This window comes from Lycorma delicatula, chromosome 10, assembly GCF_047948215.1.
Source record: "Lycorma delicatula isolate Av1 chromosome 10, ASM4794821v1, whole genome shotgun sequence".
In the NCBI taxonomy this organism is placed as follows: domain Eukaryota; kingdom Metazoa; phylum Arthropoda; class Insecta; order Hemiptera; family Fulgoridae; genus Lycorma; species Lycorma delicatula.
The window spans coordinates 53,422,009-53,439,622 of NC_134464.1; the positions used below are offsets into that span (position 1 = coordinate 53,422,009).

General features: G+C 28.8%; 1 protein-coding gene across 1 annotated transcript in view; it reads left to right on the forward strand.

Annotated features, from left to right (window-relative positions):
- Nucleotides 1–538: 538 nt before the first annotated feature.
- The window catches only part of LOC142331389 (uncharacterized), a 104,821-nt gene continuing 87,745 nt past the window's right edge, over nt 539–17,614 (forward strand). The window contains exon 1 of the mRNA XM_075377271.1: nt 539–707. The gene's annotated coding sequence lies outside the window, so the exon portion shown is untranslated. The remainder of the gene's footprint in view (nt 708–17,614) is intronic.

The window sequence follows — 17,614 nt, forward strand, 5'->3', positions numbered from 1 at the left end:
CGTTGAAATCTGGAAAACGAAATTTTTCGATCATAATACTCCTTTACTTCGTACAAGGAAGTAAAAAATGAAAAATCGACAAAAGACTTTTTAAAGTCGTCTTTAATTAAGTGTCGCAAGTCGTTTGTTTTTTTATTTAAAGTCGACATCAAAACATTAAAATTTAAGAATCTAGTAGTATTATTTTTTAGTCATTTTTTGTATCGGTTTTACTTTGAAAAGGTTTGTTTTATTACATATAAAGCAGTGTTATTTAACAAGTTAGATGTGTATTTATTGATTCGAATTCATACGAACTAGAAATTTAGCACTGGTACTTTGATATCCGCATGTGAAAAAAAACAGTGCGGCCTATCTGAACTGTAAGTTAGTTAATAATTTGAACAGCAGAATGTATTAGTAGCCTCTATGAAATGAAGACAGTTGACGTGAATAAGCGCTAAGTGTTGTTTGATTGTTAAAGAAGGGGGAAAGAGAGGGGATAAAATAAATTTATTCGAGAAAGACAAGAAGTATAACCCTTGTGTTAATAGTTCGTCGCCAAGCGTCGAGTGACAAAGAAATACTCAACAAGTTTATTAAAAAATAAAAGAAATATTGTAAATTATTATAAATAAATTAACAGATTTTAAATCGTGCAATAAATTAGAAAAAAGCTGTATATACGTATAATAGACATTTACAATAAGATTAAAAACAAATTAATGGTACGTAATCTCTTTTTATTATCTTTTGAATAATATTTTAGTATAATACTAAAAATGTTTATTTTTTGTACCTGCAGAATATATTGCACAAATTAATTATTACAACGTTACTTTTACGATTAAAAAACATTTTTTTATGAATATTAAAGAAATAAAAACTTGTTGAAACAATCAAAACAAACAAACACACACACACAAACACACACACACAAACACACACCTCTCTCTCTCTCTATATATATATATATATATATATATATATATATATATATATATATTCTTTCAACTTCCGCAAAGCACAAAATTAAAAAACTTTTACTTTTAATCTTTTACTTCATCAAAGCGCTTTCGAGCCTAAGCCCATCCTCAGTGATGTTTTTTTATAATTCTTAAATTGTCTAAATTTACACAACAAAATTTTTAGCTTTTTACATTTTGTAAAAATTGTTTGTTTAAAATAAAATAAGTCTTTTTCATTCTTGACTGAACAAGTATATGTTCTAAATAAATTTTAATTTTTAAAAAAAATTTATTTTATTTTAAACAAACAATTTTTACAAAACTTAAAAAGCTAAAAATTTTATTGTGAAATTCCGAAAGAATTCTTCAGGAATAATATTTTTACGATTACTGATAGTGAATCGTATTTTAATAAAAGGTTTTAAACGGTTAAACCGATCGCATTGGACCATACAGATTAGACGTGTTTTAAAAATCAGACGACTCAAAATAAAAACAAACTACAATCTAAAATGTTTGATGTTACAAGTATAATCTTATTATCCTTAAACTAATGTAAAAATAATAATCTACTTCACCGTAAACGTATACATAAACGCCAGCGAATATGTTTAATATAACTAATTTTTTTATACGTATCTTCTGATTAACGGAGCGATGTATACTATTTGCAAAGAACATCTTACGTCTTGCAGCCGTTACAGGGTAAATCTCGGTTAAGTTTTATTAAATCATTTTAATTTTTTTTTGTACGTATCTCTTATTCGATCTAATTTGGTTAAATATATTACATGGCAAAAAATAAGATATATTACAAAGCGATATTATAAGAAACGATTTTTGTAAATGTGATTTAAAAAAAAGAGAATCGTTTAAAAATGTCTTTCCATTTCTTGCCGAGGAATTTAAAAGCGGTAGTTTATCTAATACGAGAACGCAAGTAAACAGTCCAGTGGAATATTTTCTGTCGATTTCGATCTTAATATTCGCTAAATTTATTTTGTGAATCGTGTTAATTACACCTGACGTTTTTAAAATTATTAAAAATTATTTTAAACAGAATTGAAAAACTAAAATAGGCACGATCATTACTTTTCAAAATTTAATTTTCATCTGAAAATTTTTTAATTATGAAAATAAAACAATAATATATCTGCTATCTGTAAAAAATGTAAAAGAATTTATCGAGCAATAATAATGATTAAAAATTAAATAAATATATATATATATCTTTGTACATTTTCTTTCTTTTCCTGTTTAGCCTCGGGTAACTACCGTTTAGATAATTCTTCAGAGGATGAATGAGGATGATATGTATGAGTGTAAATGAAGTGTAGTCTTGTACATTCTCAGTTCGACCATTCCTGAGATGTGTGGTTAATTGAAACCCAACCACCAAAGAACACCGGTATGTATCTTTGTACATTTAAAAGCAATTAAATTACGGATCGGTATTTTAAAATAAATAGATTATCGGAAATCCGTGATGTAATATTGAACTTATTACTTTTTAAGTGTAACCCTCGATTTTTATCGTTAAATTCGATTTTACCAATCGAAGTTATTTCTGTTTTATTTATTCCTTTTTTAATAAAACCTAGTATAATCTCTAGTAAACTAATACTTTTTTTTTTAAAGTGATGGAAATTAAAAAAATTGTTTCATCTTCAGTACTTTCATTTACATGACAGCATTTATTATTAAAACAAGCTGTAGTATATTTTGTTTTAAATTTTATTATTTTAAGTACATTATCAAGTTTTTGTACGCTACCTAGTATTATCAAGTACTGCTATCTAGCGGCGCTATTCGTAAAGGTACATTAAAAAAAATGAATAAAATGAAATAATCGAGTCCCGCGGTTTATCAAATGGAGAAAAAGTTGTCTAACAAAAGTCGAAGTATTTTTTGAAAATATTCTTTATTACTAATCTAATTGAACTGAAATGTAATGTTTTCACGCTTATTTTTTCTCAAATTTCATTTCACTTTTAAGTTAGGTCATATTTAGAATTTTAAATATAGTTCGTTGACTTCGTCGCCTTTTATCGACAAAGTTCTAACAAACTCCGTGATTAAAAATAAAAGTCGCATTGAAAATTAACAAAACTATAAAAAGTGGCAAAACAAACACATACTGTAGCTCCTTTCCAAAGATATCTACAGCTGATGATCACTAATAAGTGTAAAATGTTTTTGTTTTTCACTGGGATTTTAAAGCTCCAAACGATTAGAGGAAGATACACTAATATCTATATATCTATCATTATGATCAATTTTTCGTAATAGCAAGATACAATTTCCTACGAGGAACGGTGACCGGGTTATTTTTTAGGCGGATGCGGCTGACTGATATCAATTTTTTACAAGACGGAGATTCTTCAATAATTATCAGACGAAGTACGACTGATTCGTATTTATCTTGTACCGATCGTCTCAGCTGTTATGTTCATTCTTTACGGACCTGATTGAAATAATAATTTCGTTATTAATATTTTGAATTCGGGTGAAATTTTAATTAATTTTTTTTTTTGCGCTAATAGTGGAGATTCGTCTAATTATTATTCAAGATCTTTAATTAAAGAATAATAAATTGTAATGAATTCTATTTCTTGGAGCTCCTTCAAAACGTTAGAACTAGTTTTTAAGATATAATAAAGGAACTACCCTATTGCCAATCGGCTCCCGTAAACATGAATAACGTAGATAGATATTTAGTAAATTAAAAATGAAAACTCGTCTGTGTTCGTTTACCCGATTTATGTTTTGTTGAGCCACTTTTTATAGTTTTGTTAATTTTCAATGCGACTCTTATTTTTAATAACGGAGTTTGTTAGAACTTCGTCGATAAGAGGCGACGAAGTCAACGAACTATGTTTAAAGTTCTAAATATGACCTAACTTAAAAGTGAAATGAAAATTGGAAAAAAATAAGCGTGAAAACATTATATTTCAGTTCAATTAGATTAGTAATAAAGAATACTTTCAAAAAATACCTCGAATTTTGTTAGACAACTTTTTTTCCATTTGATAAACCGCGGGACTCGAATATGTCAATTTATTCATTTTTTTAATGTACCTTTACGAATAGCGCCGCTAGATAGCAGTACTTGATAATACTAGGTAGCGTACAAAAACTTGATAATGTACTTAAAATAATAAAATTTAAAACAAAATATACTACAGCTTGTTTTAATAATAAATGCTGTCATGTAAATGAAAGTACTGAAGATGAAACAATTTTTTTAATTCCCATCACTTTAAAAAAAAATAAAAATAAAAGTATTAGTTTACAAGAGATTATACTAGTTTTATTAAAAGAGGAATAATTAAAACAGAAATAACTTCGATTGGTAAAATCGAATTTAACGATAAAAATCGAGGGTTACACTTAAAAAGTAATAAGTGCAATATTACATCACGGATTTCCGATTCGTGAAGGTCATTACACGAGTTTTATTAAAAAAAAGGAAAATATGGTATGAAGTGAATGATATAACTATCAAAAAAAAGAAAAAAAACTTTCCGTGAAATTCAATTTGTTTGTTCTAAGGCAATAAATTAGAATAATAAATCCATAAGATACCAATCAGTAATTCATAAAAAAAAATAAAAGAATAATTTAACAAAACGCAGTGATATAAAAAAAAATGAAAATGAAATTATAAACCGAACGGTAAGAGTCTCGCAGGTATCATTTCTTCCGCTCAAAAAATAAAAATTTCTGTAATATAAATAAAACTGTTTTTAACAAAACGATACTGATATCAAAAAAGGTAAGACACTACATTTCTATTATCAAAATCTGTTATTAATTTAGAATTTTGTTTAAAAAAAAATACATGTTAAATGTAAGTAATAGACAATAATAAATATATAATAGATATACAATAATAAATAACCAATGTGTAAGCGTTCCATATAATAAGCAAAAATAAATAAATAAATAAAAATTTATTACAAAAATTTACCGGCCCGATTTCATTTAGATGTAATACATATTACATTTTCAGAAATAATACAATTCTTATGATTATTTGTTGTTCGTGAAATCGGGCCGGTAAGAGTTTTGTAACAAATTTTTATTTATTTTTCTTATTATATGGAACGCTTAAACATTGTTTATTATCTATTATTGTATATCTATTGCCTATTACAAATATTTAACATGTATTTTTTTTAAAGAAAATTCTAAATTAATAACTAATTTTGATAATAGAAATGTAGTGTCTTACCTTTTTTTGATATCAGAAACATTTTGTTAAAAACAATTTTATTTATATTACAGAAATTTTTGTTTTCTGAACGGAAGAGACGATATCTGCCAGACTCTTACCGTACGGTTTACAGTTACATTATAATTTTTGCTGATTTGGAAGTCGAGAGTTCCAGCGTTCAAGTCCTAGTAAAGCCAGATATTTTTACACGGATTTGAATACTAGATCGTGGATACCGGTGTTATTTGGTGGTTGGGTTTCAATTAACCACACATCTCAGGAAAGGTCGAACTGAGAATGTACAAGACTACACTTCATTTACACTCATTACATGTCATCCTCATTCATCCTCTGAAGAATTATCTTAACGGTAGTTACCGGAGGCTAAAAAGGAAAAGAGAGAGAGAGAGACAGAGAGTGTGTGAGAGAGAGAGAGAGAGAGAGGATTACTTTCCTAAATCCTTTTACTTTTATGTGTTTAATTATTTTTACAGCTGTTTGTTTAGCTACTTATAATAATTTTATCAATTATTCTGTTACTTTATTTTATCGGTAAAAATTTCATGCAGACATGCTGTATTCGAGAAAAGGTTTTAAGAATATTTGTACCATTTTTGCGTCAAGTATTACGATCGACTCTCTAGAAATTTCTTGAAAAATAATTTAAGTATTTTAAATTACTTCGTTCCCTATGAGAAACCGATACTAAAAAGTTAAAACTAAAAACAAATAAAAGTTAATTTATCTTAAAATAATTTATAAGACGGTGTAATTTTTCGTTTAGAAAAATTTGTATCAATAAACAGGAAGAAATTTCGGGACCGCTAGAAATACTACTTGTACAAAATTGAAAGATACTTTTGAAATCGGTGCATCCGGTCACGAGTAAGACTTAATACAGGTTGAACCGAGAACCCGCCTTAAAAAAAGATATAAGTAAAATTACATCGCATAAATGAATTAAATTAGACTACGTTATCTTTCTTTTTCCTGTTTAGCCTCCGGTAATTACCTTTCAGATAATACTTCAGAGGATGAATGAGGATGATACGTATGAGTGTAAATGAAGTTTAGTCTTGTACATTCTCAGTTCGACCATTCCTGAGATGTGTGGTTAATTGAAATCCAACTACCAAAGAACATCGGTAACCACGATCTAGTATTCAAATCCGTGTAAGAATAAGTGACTTAACTAGAACTTGAACGCTGGAACACTCGACTTTCAAATCAGCTGATTGGAAAGACGCGTTCAGCACTAGACCATATCGGTGGGTTAGGCTACGTTATGTAACTACGGAAAAGTAACTTTATATTAGTACTGAAAACTACTCATAAGGAATATTGCGGTAAATTTCTAATTTTAAAATTTAACATAAATTTTATAGCAATTAACTCGAGTAAAACTGAAAACTCTGCGTTCGATTCCCGGCAAGGGCTTTTAATAAAAGAGCGAGGAGAAATAATCTATAATATACGCGTACGGTATATAAGATCGTGAAGGTAATTTCAGATAATCAATCGCCGTTAATTCGTATTTCTCTGCTGTCAAAAATTAAGAACCGATTACGAATTGCTAAGAGATCGAATGTTAAAATCTGAAATCTTTTATATATTTTTTTGACGACCGGGTATAAAGGTTTAGTTTTTATAATTATCGAACAGCGGCGAATTTACCGTTAAATTATAATCCACAGTATTAGACGTAATTTATTTATTTTTTGTTCATTTACTGAAGCTAATTTATTTTCTTTTAACTAGGGTTAATTACACCGATCCTTTCTTTTTAATCTCTTTTTCTCATAATCGGTTAACTAGAAAACAGTTGTTTTGTTATCTAAACTGATAAAAATAAAAACTGTTATTTATTTCTTAAAGAGTAAATAACTTTTTTGTAAGCAGAAGTGGTAAATTCGTAAGAATAAACCAGCATATCTATCGCATTCAGGTTTAGACCTCGTTAAATATATAAATATTTTTTTCCGATTATACAAATTACTCTCTGCTCTTTAAAAATTAAAATTACCGAGTATAGTTTTAAATACATATTTTACAAATATAGAAATTATGGAAGCAGTGTTGAAGAAGTTTAATTAGCACTTTTTTTCGACGCATTAACGTATCGTCTACAAAAAGAACTCGACCGCATTTTAAGAGTAAAAAGAAAACGAATAATATTGTTAAAAATCAATCAGATTTATTTTAAACCTAAAAAAAAATTAAACGTTAATAATTTGAATAAATTCAAGTTAAAGGTAATTTTAAACCATTATGCGGATTAATATTTTTCCTTGTTAACCAATTAGTATCATATTCAGTGTAACATTGGAGTAATTTATTCTGCTTTTTTATTTTACTAGGCTAATTATTTTCCTTTTTTTTACTTAAAAAACACAATGTATTTATAAATAGTGTAAATATTAATAAATTATCTTTGAATAGCTACTTATTTAATTATCATTGCGATTGTAACATTTTAATGTTTATAAGAACAATTAGCACAACACTAACCTTCAAAAAAAAAAAAAAACAAAAAAACTGCAGTATAAAATTAAAATTAGGTACCAGCATCTTTTAAAATTAAAATACTGATTGTATATCATCAACCTGTATAACGCTAATTAATGTTTAAATTTTAATAAAAAATAATAGTTTTGTTTCTAACTTTCCTTAGTAAAAAAAAAAATAATTAAAATTACCAGAAACCATTACTTGTTTAATTTTCCCCGTAATCTATATAATATCAAATTTTAGAACCCCTAAGGAATATGCTAAAGATGTCCTTAAATAAACTATTATTAACGATGGCATTAATAATTTTAAAAGGTTTACAGTCTTCTATTTTTTTCCTGTTTAGTCTCCGGGAATCACCGTCAGGTATTACTTAAGAGACGTGTTGTATTGTACACTATCAGGTCGACCATACCTGAGATGTGTGGTTAATTGAAACACAACCACCGAAGAACACCGGTATCCACGATCTAGTATTAAAATCCGTATAAAAGTTTGCCTTTACTAGGAATTGAACGTTGGAACTCTCGACTTCGAAATCAGCTGATGTACAAACTTCTTAGTTTAGGTTATTCTAACTTTTTTTTTTAACGAGCGCCGTTAAAAGTAGGAAAAGTAGTTGAATAACATAGTAAATTCGAAAAAATCTATAACAATTTCCATAAATTCCGAAAATGAATCGATTGTAATTTCAAAAATAAATTTTTAACTCCCTTTATGCTGTGTAATAAGATTACTAAGAAAAATTAATTCACAGAAAACGAGTAATATACAAAATGCAATATTAATAAACAAAAGCGGCGGAATAAATAAGTTATTAATTTATAAATTATAACTTATACAATATAAATAATTTTTAAACAAAGACGCATAAATCCGAGTAACTTGGTGTAATATAAAATTATTTATTCAAACGCATTATTTATCAGGCATTTTTTCTTTTTAATTAATGCGATTCATCGTAATATATAAATAAGAACATATTTAATTTCCTATTAACAGGTTACTTTCTCTATAGATATTATTCAAGATGTAACGATAGAAATTAAATGAGATAATCATAAACCATATTACGGCTACAAAAATTTCAATTCCTAGTTACATAGATATATAAGTAAACTTTACAAAGAGGTTATAAATAAAAATAAAAATATATATAAATATACATCTTATGCACTTCCAGGGAATATTTATTCGTACGTAAAATAGCTTAAAATTTATAATAAAAAATAATAATACTAATTATTTTAATAATAATAATTATAATTATAATACTAATAATAATAAACGAATAAAATAAGATAATTTCGTATAAGTTAATTTTATTTCTATTTCACTTTTAAAACGATAAAAAGGATATTAAAGGATTTTAAACCCATACTCCACATCTACCTTGGATTCCAGCAAACAATAAATATGAAGTCGATTCGTCCGAATTATATCGTTTGAAAAAAACAAAAAAAACGACATTCTATAATCTCACTCCAAGATTTAAAAAAGTATAACATCTTCATTTACGCCCCGGAGGTTTGAAGGCTATCGGTTGTACCTTTACGTATCCTTCAGGGAATTTTTTTTTAGATATTCTTCTCTTTCTACCGTTTCTAAAAGCTCAAGCTATTGAAATTATTTCTGAACAACCTCAAAGGAAAGAGAAGGAAAGGTTAACGGATTTCTTTTGTTGTCAGATATCGCACTTGATTTTCTTTTATCGTCTAAAACCGACTTTAATTCGTTGTGGTCCTGGGTGCGAATCCCGATTAGGTATGGTATTTTCACACGCTATAAAATCGCCATTTCAATCTCATTTTTTGAAGCAATACTTAACTAACAAAGGAGGCTAAAAAGAAAAAAAAACGATTTTTGGAAATCCTAGCGACACGTTGAATCACAGAGTGTATTCATCAACCGAAGCTTGTGCTGTCTCCTGCACAATAGACCGTACAGGCGGGTTTAAAATTAAAAATTACTGTGCGATACAATATTGTTTTCTACAGTTAAATTATCTTGTTTCTCCAAATTCGTAATACTAAACGTATTTAATTACAAAAAAAATAAAAATAAATAAATAATAAAAGAATTAATTATTTTAACCTATAATTTTTGCACTTTAATTTTCTAGTTTGAAATATTTATAAATATTTTTTTAGAAATAAATACAAACAAGATACACCCTAGATATGAAACATATGATGCGGTACTGGACGGAATTAACGCTACCGTAATGAATTTGCAAGGTGAAACCGGTAAGAGAATCATGAGACCGGGACTGAACTGATGTTCCCCGTTTACAAGTAGCAAAATAAAATTAACGACCACGACAAGAGAAAATCTCCAAGCCAAAAGCAATATTTAAAGAATATTTAATTTTCAAGAGCATTAACATAAAGGCTCTTGAAAAGTCAAAATAAAATCTTTAAAATGAAAGAAAAACCCGTAATTACAACAGAATACTCTAGACATAACCGATTATACAGACTTAAGTCCTTATAAATGAAAAACTATTAACAATATAAAAAATTATTCATTATAATTTTAATTAACAAACTCTCAGTTTTGGGGTTCCAAGGATCATTCGTGTTTAGAGAAGACCGGTTTGTCGTCGAACTTATATGCGGATTCCGAGTTAGGCCTACTCTTCACATACATACCACAAAAACGTAAACTATAAACTTAGAAAAAAAATAAAGTAAAATAACTGCAGTATATTAGAAAATAAATTATAGTTTATATACAAGTTCTCTAGTTCCAATCTCTAGTGTAAATCTTATATATTAAAAAGGTTGTGGTGAAAACACACTTCCAGTCCGTCTGGGCGTTCTATTAAACGGATCGGGCTGATTTTTTTAATCTACTTGGAATGACCCGCAGATATGTCATTAAGCATTATTGGATACTCGAGTCTCCTTTGAGAATTCCTCAAAAAATCATTATTTATTACGTAATCGCGGAGCTTCCGAGGTTATTATTCGCAGGAAAATCATTTTGAAGGTCTGTCGATGCTTGATGACATATCTGCGGGCCATTACGAACAGAATAAAAAAAACAGCCTGATTCGTCTAGACGAACTGGAAACAATTTTGGGGCACGCATTTTACCTGTGGTAGGAAAGAAAACAGAAAAACAAGAGAATTAAGGGTGAGGGTGAGGTGAAAAACGAAATAGGTTTTTAGCCGGTGTTTTAAAATATATAACATTACTTTGTACTAATAAAGCCTACAATGGAGCAGCAAGGGGCCATTAGTATGAGTTAAAAACGAGAAATTATTTCTCACTAAAATATAGAAATTAAATTTCATACTAAATTACAAACCCGATTGCTGACACTTTTCATTTTAAATTTTACTAAAATAGTACAAATTTAACTTCTTGGATGTAGTAACATTTTACAAAAAATCTTACGATCCTACAAAAGTAGTCGATGTCATAATTTATCATTTTTAATTCCCTTTGTTAATTGGATATTTTATTTTAACGAATATAAATAAGTGAATTGCGGTAGAGAGTAATAAGCTCCGGATAATTTTGCGTTTTAAGATAGATATTTTCTTGTAACCCTAATTTCTTACTTGAATCAGTGTTGTTATGCGTACAACCGCCTAACAGTTCATACCAGATTTAAGAATAAATACAAAATAATGTAATAATAAATATAATTCACACTAATCATAAAAAATATGTTTATTAATGTATTGTATTGCACTGGAAGCTAAATCATCGTGATTACACGACCATTATCATACACGATACACGATAGGCGTATCTACTCCAGAAGCACATCTGGAGTAAATACGCCTATCGTGTATAATTAATTAATTATGATCATTTGGCTCTAAATGTAATACAAAGTATTTATTTAAATATATTTTTGGTGATGAATGATGAATCATATCCATCATTACATGCTTTTATATTTATTCTTACTCTTACTTGGTAGTTCATTAAAAATCATTTTAAATGACATTTTTCTTGCCGTTTTATTCCCCGGTGAAACCTGAGCTTTTCACCTTTATATTTTTTATGAAAACGAAATGCTCTTTTTCTTTTAAAAGGAGGTAACTATAATTTCCTTTTGAATATTTAATCTAACTCAAAAGTCAAAATAGTTTTAAATTCATCAAACTCGAATAAAAGTGTCCGAAATGTATATTTATTATTCGTAAATTATATGCGTAGTTTAAAAGGATAAACAAAGTACATAATTAAGAATCGATTAGGAGGAGGATTAAAGTGAAAAACTTTCTACAGATTTAAATTTCTGAAAATAATTCGTTTTCCGTCTTCTCTTTTTTAAGTTTTAAACAACGCATATCGTAAGAACGGATTGAAATATCTTAGTAAAGTACATACTTATACTTTTATTCTTCATTAGATTATTTCTGAAATGCGTGCCTCAACATTTAGAATTAAATAATTTTTTATCTACTTGAAGTTCCCGTTGCAGTAGCTCGATCGTTACAAAAGTACTGTAATTCTATGTATAGTACACAAATCCCATAAGGAAATAGAAAAAATGTTTCTGTCACCGTTAACACGATGTTGGATATTTACGTCTGTAATAAACAACATTTTATAACAGAAATAAGACATATGCAAAATAAAAGTTTTTAATATTTCTCTAAATGTGATACTTTTCTTTGCATTGTTTTCTGCGTAGATTACAGATCTGTAAATAGAATCTTTCTATCATCCACAGTTTAATAGAAATGGCACATTAGAAGCCTATAAAAGTTAATATAACTTTTATATTGTTGAATACGCGTACTTACAAGTCTTCTTAGACTTGTTCAAATCTTCTTAGCAGATTGCTCTCCTTTTACAGGTACATCTAGAATTAACATCCAACAGTAATCAGGTAGCATATTAACCCTCCATTTGCCTTTGTAATGCTTTTCCAACAAAGAAATATCTTGGTGAAAACGTTCACCGTGTTCATCGATTACTGCCCCAAGGATTAGTGAGAAGAAATCCAGATATAAATGGAAGAAGTGGACTTTTAATGACAAATTACATTCCACAGTTCTAGATGAATTTATCAGTTATCTACAATATCCTGGTAATTATATGATTTATGGACACCCAAAACATTTTCGCAAGTGCTTTTAAACAATGTCTGAGCAGTGAGTTTCGACATCGATTAATACAGAGTTAAACATTTCATATTTGACCGATTCCTTTATTTGTGGGCTAATCTCATCCGCTTCGCTCGCAAACCTCGTCTAATTAACCTTAACTATTGGCTGATTATTAAGCCGAGTCCATAATTGTATGCAACAACCGATTATTTTGTCCGAAAATAATGTACATTACACTTGTACAGTGCTAAATTACAAAATTTTGTTGACGGTACTTTGTAACTTACGAGAGATGTAACTCGGGTGAAAGGCGTTTACGACGAATAATTTCAATTGTAACGAATAGATTAGGCCCTAAATAAAGTATATTTAAAATTTAATCAAAATCGGAGGCGAGTCCTTAATAGTACATAATTAACATTTATTACTATTGTAAAGCAGTTCTGCTTTTAAGCTTAGTTTGAGGAATCAATGAAAAGGTATCATTTGACGTTGATGAACTGGCCATAATTTTAACATAAGCTCATCAATACAGTACAGTAAACTAATTCATTTTCTACAGCAAAGTATTGAGAAAAATCTTTCTGTCGATTTCGATATTCCAAGATTTTTTTTATTTTCTTTTAAAGTAAATTCCAATCTTGTAATCTTTAGCCTAAAAGTTCAGTTTGATTTTTGATAAGTTTAAATCTCTTACCAAGTCATTTAGTACACCTTATGATATAAGATGTGGCTCACTGGGTTGTAATTCAAAGCCTGACTCATGATTGTTTTCTTTCATTATGTCCGCTTCTTCATCACTGATTTCACGAAACAGGTTTTCAGATATCTTGGGAACCGGTATGGATTCATTTTGAGGTGCAGGTCTGAGTGCAGATGGCGATGAAGGGTAGAGTGCAGTGTGTTTAGAATTCTTAGAAATTTTGACGCATTAGTTAAACAAAAATAACAATTGTTTAAGTGGTCTTTTGGTTCACGCCAAACCATAGGGACACTAAATGGCAAAGTCTTTCGTGTGCTTTTTTGCCATCCTCTTAAGGTAACCTCATAATTACTACATAATTATATTAGGAGTCCATTTCTTATCCTGATCACCGATTTTACAAAGTACAATTTATAAGCTTTTTTTAATTAAATGTCTAATGTTTTTATTGTGTGATTTTAATTTACCACATACGTAAAAAAAAAATGTCCGAACCATTTACTCACTTACGAGGCATTATGCGATTTCATTGTTCACTCACTTTACAGTTATGTTGACTGAAGAGATTATATTATTAAAAGCAGTAGGCTAACAAAGCCGACAAGCTTTGTATTGTTTTAAATCTTGTTCACGTACACTTCAATAAAGAGGTAGATCTTATTGCAAACTGCAATAAGCTTTTCCATGCCATTGAGATAACACATTTTTGGTGGTGGAGGTAGGCATTCGTTCAGTTGCTTCTCGCTATCGTAGTGCATTTCTGTTACTCTGTCTGTACGAGTGTGTTTCTGTGCGGTGTATTATATTAGTTTTGTGAAAAAATCGTGTTGTGTATTGTTTACGAAAATGATCGGCGTCGTTACATTTTTTTTAATTTTTACATTTTTTGTTGTTAACGGATTCTGCTTCATTAGATTATAATACGTTTAACGTAGGATAATTTATGATTCCACTTTATTATCGTGGAAGCTATTCCATAATGGGGTATATAAGAAAAAAAATCGGGGGAGGCGTAAACTTATCCGTAGCCAGACGAAAGAAGTTGTATTTAGTGTTTTTAACTTAATGACAAAGCAGACACAAAGTGGACGGATCCTTTTTAAACAAATTCAGAAACGTGTCGCCCAAGCTACGAGAATTTCACTCAGTAGTGTGTAAAAAGATTTAAATGAAGCAAAAACTAATCCCGATAAAGACTTCAGCCCCTCCTAAAAAAAAATCGTTGCGCTAAAAAAACTGAAACGTACACGATAACTTCGATAAAAGTGTCATTCGTGAAATGATTTATAATTTTCATATCAATAAACGTGAACACGTTACTCTTCGACCTCTACTATCGGTTATAAAATAGAAAATCAGTTTTTAAGGAAGTCTTTATGGAGCATTGTAAAAAACACGTGGTTCAAATGGAAAGAACTATAGATAATAGAAAATATTTAATAGAAAAATTTAAAAAATCGGAAACTGAGGCTGCGTTACTTAACAGATATTAAAGAGTGTCGGAAACCGAAACAGACCTATAATTTAAACGGTCGAATCTATACCATTTACACCAAACAGATATCATAAAGTGCCAGCTCTGACCGCAACTTTGTTGCTCCGGATATCTACTGGCAAGCGTGTTTGCATTGTTCACGCCGGTTCCGAAAAGGGTTGGTCAAGAACGCGCTTCTTATATTTAAATCTGTTGCCAAAACAGGAGATTACTTGAGATTACCAGGTGGGTAAAACCACCATTAATTACTAATCTTCCCTCTAACTCGATCATCGTCATATATATATTGCTTCGCACCATAACGTGTATCTGAACCGCGCGCTCCGAATTCGAATACGGGAAAAACGTGAAAGCAGACATGACCGGTCTCGGCTTATACAAAATAACCTGTCATTTACGTGTACAATGAAACAAGAACTGTACATTTTAATAAAACTGCATTATCAGCCGCGTGTTACATTATTTAAAATCGATTCGATATTAATCGACAAACGTTACAATGTTTTGAGATCGCCTCCTTATTCTTAGGAAGTATTAAATCTGATTGAAAAAATTTGGACGGTTTTAAAAAAGTATGTCGCGGAAAAAAAAAATTGATTTTAAATCCTTTTCCTACGTTCTTCTTCCTTCTCCTACGTTGATCGCTCCCCATTCAAACTTATTGCGGTTTGCAACAAACTCTAGCACTTTGTGGAGATCAGCTCATTTATTAATAAACATCTTTTCCCTTTTTAATAATGAACGAAACAAAAACCGGTTCAAATTACAGCGAGACATTTTCCTCGCTTTAGAATCGGCGCTTCGACTCGGTATCGGAGTACTGTAGTACTGAAAGATATAAGGGTAATCGATTCGTTTGATTACGATTTCAAATAGTTATTTGAAATCGTAATCGAACGAATTAGTCTAGGGACAGTTTGATCGTATTAAAATTTTCAGAATTACCATCATAAAAGAAATAATTAAAAATAAAAATAAAAAAAAGTTAACGAATAAAAAAACTGATATGACCGTCCGCCATTCTGCTACCGTTAAAATTTAAAACATGTTATTTATATCGTAGAAAATGTTTGATTAAACACGTATAATTAATTTTAGTAGAATATTTTCAACCGGTTGGTTTAAACACGTTAACGGGTTTAAACGTAACATTCCATTCTTGAGATTTGAATTTCTGTTTTAGCGATATAAAAGACAAACCAGACAGAAAAAGTAAATTTTTCGGACATACGATTTTAAGAACTTTTCAACGTATACCTCGAATCACATTCCTAAAATGCGTAGTTCACTCACGAGATAAAAATATATGGGAAAAAATTACTCTGAAAATCCGTTAAAAACTTAACTTAAAATCTAAAACTACATAGCCGTTTCGATCATTGAACAATTATCATCTGTATACACCGAGGAAAAATTATTAAGTGTTGAAAAATATAAATGTAAATTAAAATTAAAATATAAAAATTAAAACTATAAATTTATACTTTTACCTCGGTGTATACTGACGGTGATCGTTTAATAATTGAAATTGCATTCTGGTTTTAATTTTAAATACAACCTTTATAAATGGTTATCGAGTGTAACCTTATTTCTTATTTATTTGAGTAGCCGATTAAAAAATACATAGAATTTTGATAAACGTAAGGTTATGTTATAATAATTGTAGGTTAAAAAAAAAATTGTAGGTTAAAATATTTTTATTATTTAACTGCTGTTCACTCTTATTAAAGCGTAAGAAAGATTTTTTAATCGTTTACTTTCATTTAGACGAAAACAATATATTATTTAAATTAGATAATGCTTTACATATCTTACCTTAAAAATTATTAACAAATATGTTTTACACTTTTACAGCCAAAAATGTAGTATAGAATCCTCTGCTTATTAATAAATCATTGATTACGCATTTATCATTATTATCGTTTTTAATTATAGGTTATAGAAAATAAATCGGACGTACCATTAGATACAAAATGTATACGTACATATATATAATGCAATCATTACTAGAAAGAGAGAGTGAGAGTAAAATATAAACAGTAACATACATAATCACTGCTAACGCCCAAACTAAACCGGAAATTGACGCTCGATCAAACGGTTCGACCAGAGGTTTACCGAATAGTAAATACGTTTAGTAGTAGTAAAGAGTTTTTACTGGTTACATTTATGTTTTCGTACTGACATAACCTAAGTAACGCGATGGCAATCGTTTTAACCACAACGGGGAAATATTTATCACGAATGACGACCGATTTATATAAAATAAAATCCAATCTGTAACAGTATTCTATTCATTCTAAGTTTTTTTTCTTAAAAAAGTAAAATTTAATGAAGAAAATTGACGAAAAAGAGATGAATATATTTATAAGCGTTATAATTAATGTTGGTAAAGAGTGTACTTTTATTTATTTAAAAATTACTAAATACCACAAATATATGGTAAGTAATATTTTTAATTAAAAATTATTCGTAAACAATCCGATATTACTGGTAATAGATTATTATTAATTAATAATAATTATTATTCATAATAATCCGGTCGAAAATACAAAATTTCTTAAAACACGAATAATTGAATATTAATAAGTTTATTTTATTAATTTAAGTATTATTGAATAACAATATTTTATAAATTAGATATTTAAAAAAAAAAATTAATTTGTTGAT